The sequence below is a fragment of the Phymastichus coffea genome, unplaced genomic scaffold (genome assembly GCF_024137745.1).
Source record: "Phymastichus coffea isolate CEN01 unplaced genomic scaffold, Cenicafe_Pcof_1.1 PCOF00075, whole genome shotgun sequence".
Classification (NCBI taxonomy): Eukaryota; Metazoa; Arthropoda; class Insecta; order Hymenoptera; family Eulophidae; genus Phymastichus; species Phymastichus coffea.
Window position 1 is genome coordinate 1,352,411 of NW_026706886.1, and position 4,290 is coordinate 1,356,700.

General features: G+C 46.3%; 1 long non-coding RNA gene across 1 annotated transcript; it reads left to right on the top strand.

Annotated features, from left to right (window-relative positions):
• The first annotated feature begins 1,622 nt into the window (after positions 1-1,622).
• LOC131668228 (uncharacterized) lies at positions 1,623-3,170 on the top strand. Its single transcript, XR_009302251.1, has 3 exons — positions 1,623-1,760; positions 2,864-3,019; positions 3,084-3,170. It is a non-coding gene; the product is annotated as an uncharacterized LOC131668228 (long non-coding RNA).
• The last annotated feature ends 1,120 nt before the right edge of the window (positions 3,171-4,290 follow it).

Consider the following 4,290-nt stretch of genomic DNA (forward strand, 5'->3'; position numbering starts at 1 on the left):
ATGCCGACGATCGACTTATGAGCGAATCTCCTTTTTCCTTTTTCCCCTCTTCAAATTCACCGAGCTCTTGGCTTTGAATTGTATCAATTTTCAAGGGAAAACGCTGGACAATAACCGTTTTCTACCGGCGGACGGCTTATCTAAAAATCGCCGCGGCCAGACATATAATCGTTTGGACGCTGCGCTGCCCGAGCCGGGGACACGTCGCAGGATAACCATAGCACTTGCCCGCGCGTATATACAGCCAATTGCAAATGCCTCAACGGGTTCTTTAATTGTGAGTTACAAGCCCAAGCTGGAGCGATTTGTGTCGTAGAGAGTTGGCGGAAAAGCAAAATGGCAAGGTGAGCAAGAGGAGTCGGTCCTCTGTTGCGATCAACGTACGGTAATCGCATCATCCCGTGGATCGCTATTCGCTCCGAAGCATTCGATACACCCGTCGCGCGGCCGACTCCTCCGTCTGTGGCAGACGGACAAAGCGCTCGATCTGGCTGCGGTGGCTAGTGACACGAGCGAGGCCAGCGAACCGACCGACCGGCATTATTTTCGAGAGAAATCCAGTATTCCAGGCCCAATTTCACGTTTGCGCGCGGACAAGCGAAATTCCTCTTTGTCTGCGGCGGCGGCGGCGGCGGCGACGGCGGCGACGGCGGCGATGGCGGCGGCGTCGTCTCTTACATGCAAGCGTGCGCGAGTGGTGGCGACGTGTGGCAAAACGACCGCGTGAAATCCCACGTGGCTTGCTCTCGGTATATGGGTATATGGCATGGGCACCCGCGGCTGACTTATGCCACTTCTCGTTAAACGCTCGTAGATCAGATCTTTCTCTCTCGCGCGCGCTCGCGTCGGGCGTTTCTTGCTCACTCTGGCGGATCATACGTAATGAGGAGACGCACGCGCGCGCGGCCCGACAAAGAATGTCGACCAGTTTTCAGAAGGATGGAGGAGAAACGATCGCCGCTTATCGTAGCGGCGGCAACGCGAGACTGATTAAGCGAATCGTTTCTGATTTAAACTCCGCGAACGTGTGTCGAACATTGAGCGCAGTGTCGCCATGCCTTGCGCACAGTAGATAGCCAAGCAAATCAAGTTTTCCTTTGGTAATTAGCGGTGCTGACTCTTTTCCAGCAACTTCTCGCCACCGAAGCCCACGTATTGTTGCCGCTTGCAATCGCTTGGTTATTGCTATCTTTACGACATGAACTTTATTAATGAAAATCTTCCGCGCGAACTTTACGAAGCTTATTTTTCCTTATTAGTGCGGTTTTATGCTTCCCCTCTCGCGTCTGCGCGTCTTCATACATCGAGTGTTAATAGCTCGTTATACAACAAGCGTCGATAACCGCGCTCACGCCTGTGATATTCCGGAATAATAGTTGTAAATTAATTCGACGTCGCACGATCGAATATAAAACTCATCAAGCCTCTCTCTGCGTTTACGATCGATATGCCAGCGCAATTTACGATCACTTTCTTTCAATACAACTAGAATCTTGTTCATTTGTGGTTTCAGGTAAGCCGACCTTCGTCATTACACGTGTAAGTGCAAAAAACTATTGCTGGCGTATATCCGCATCTGCCAAACACCTGGGCTGCAACAATGAGAGAGCAGGAGAGAAGAAGAGGATCGAGAGGATGCAGCGTTTAGCGTGGCACCGAACGACGCTCGAGTTTTGCTCGTGACGAACCTGCGGCTTAGCACGTGGCCAGCAGCCACACGGGCGATAGATCGCTGCAGTGTAGTGCAGCAGCAGCAGATCGTGAGTTTGCATCCGGCGGATTCCTATCGGTCCCGATTTGTAAAGCACTCGCTCGCGCGCGCGCGCGCGAGAGAGAGAGAGAGAGAGAGAGAGAGAGCGAGCCAGCTCCGACGCGCTCCGATAGCAGCTTGGAATGCTGGAACTGCGCTCGGGAGATCCATCCTGCGCGCCTTCTAAAGAGCGTTGCTCCTCCGCGCGATCCACCCAACGACCAGAGAGGCGCTTATGTTTGCCTTCGTCATTTATTCTACGTTGAACATTTGCTATGATGACTGCTGCTGTCCAGTGTAGTTCAAGTTTGGCTGTGATTTTTGTTTCTTTTTCTTTTAAAGATATATCTTTTTCGGAGTTGAGTGATCTGTCATTAACCACTGAGATGGGGTATCCAACTTTTGAAGACTTGTTACAGATTGATGAACCGATAAATTTTAATTAATTTCACATTTACAAAATACCTAATGTAGCAATCATATAATTATAATATAGTTACGGCTCTTACGAAGAAAAAGATCGAAATCGTGTGAAATTAAGTTACACGTCAACCTAAATTCAATCGAAAAATCAATCAATTTCCGACAACGCGAAGAAAAAAAAAACGTAAGTTAATCTTTGGTTTTCGAATGACTAATTCCCCTTCGATTACTTACCATACTGGATTTTTGGATAGAATCGTGCTGGTACGGTGGTAAGATTTCTCAATCTGGGCCGAAACGTTTTTAGTTGGCCTGTCTGAGTTGCGTATATGTAAGCATCTTGGGCTATATTTGGAGCGACATATCGCTTTCGGATCACATTGTCGTGTCACCCTCTTTCTCTCGCTTTCCATTCCACAATCGGAACGTCCTTTAATGGCGATTAACCGATACAGTCCAACTCTCATCTCTCTCTCTCTCTCTCTCTCTCTCTCTCTCTCTCTCTCTCTCTCTCTCTCTCTCTCTCTCTCTCTCTCTCTCTCTCTCTCTCTCTCTCTCTCTCTCTCTCTCTCTCTCTCTCTCTCTCTCTCTCTCTCTCTCTCTCTCTCTCTCTCTCTCTCTCTCTCTCTCTCTTTGTCTTTGAGCTGGTTGGTGATTATATACTAGCTATCTTTTTCTCAATTTTTATAGAACGTGCACAGCCCCTTTTTTACTAGTATTTCCGACGTGAACGAGGAATTTTTTGTTTCGTGACAGCCTGACGAATGAATTTCTGATACGATTTGTCATCACGTAGAAAATCCTGTGACGCTTGAGTCACATCTTGGTAATGAAGAAGAACTGAAGGTATGCAATAACGAAAGCTTCGGGTATTAGAAGTGTCCATAAATAATAATCGGCCTCCCACCAGAAGGAAATAGGGAAGCACATGTGGCGCAATTAAAAGTCATCATGGAGAATCTCACACAGCGAAATCGTACAATTAACGAAAGTCGGCAGCAGCAGTGAGTGCCAGATCAGCGGGAAGGTATTCCCCGATGCCATTAGATTCGCATCCCGCTGCGAGCTTTATATAAATCTACGACGCGTATTGTGCAATCGCGGCACGGCCGTAGGCGTTCGCCTTTAATGATGTTTATTGTTATCCACGGCGAAACGCTCCTTATTATTTTTCTTCGCGACGTAGCTTTCAATTTGTCAGCGTTTGAATCCAGACGCGGTGAAATGCATTTTGCGGGAGCGCGCGAGCCTGATGAAGACGCTTGACAAGCCCTTGCGTATTAATCACTCGCAGCCGATCGTTTCCTTCAGCTGACTACAGCTGGTTCTTCTTCTTCTTTGCGTCTTTTCTTTGACGCGGGTTTGCATACGCGAGCCTGCGATAGACAGAGAACGCGTACACTGATGGGTTAATTCGAGATCAATACGCGGACGACGGGAAGCAGAGATCGAGATGATTCTGTACGGAAAAAGTTTGACTTACGTGATTGACGGAACATCTCCGCGATGGCTTGCTTTATTATCCTTTCTTTTCTCCTTGAAATCTAAAACAGAAAAACATGTTCTGCATTCGTATATCGATATGATCGTGTATATTTTATTTTTATTTTCAGTAGTTAATGTAAGCCCTCAATATATTAATTAATTTCATCTCTTTTCTCCAATTTGGATTTGACAGGGATGGATGAGTCAAAGATCACGAATACGCTTGTTGTAAAATGGACCTTGTCATTGGTTTCGGTGTAAAGATCCAACGACAAAATTTAAATAGAAAAGAAAAAAAAATGGAAAAAAGAAAAAAAATTTTAATTTAGCCTCGTAAAAAAACGGGTTCGTTTTCTTACAGCGAATAAGCAAATTATCATACCAATTGATTAACGGACGAGGAAATACGTTGGCCGCGTGTGACCATCGCGAGATAAATATAGTAAGCGTAGTAAATATAGTATAGCTCTAAGTGGCTCTCCCAGAGCGACTCGTTGAATTATTGTTTCTCGTTTACACTCAAGAGCGAATCTCTTGCATCTGCATTTAACAATTTTCCAAATGCCAATAAAGAATTTCGTACGAGTCAGTCGTTGCTTGTCAACGCGCTTTTGCGTGCCTATAAAACATAA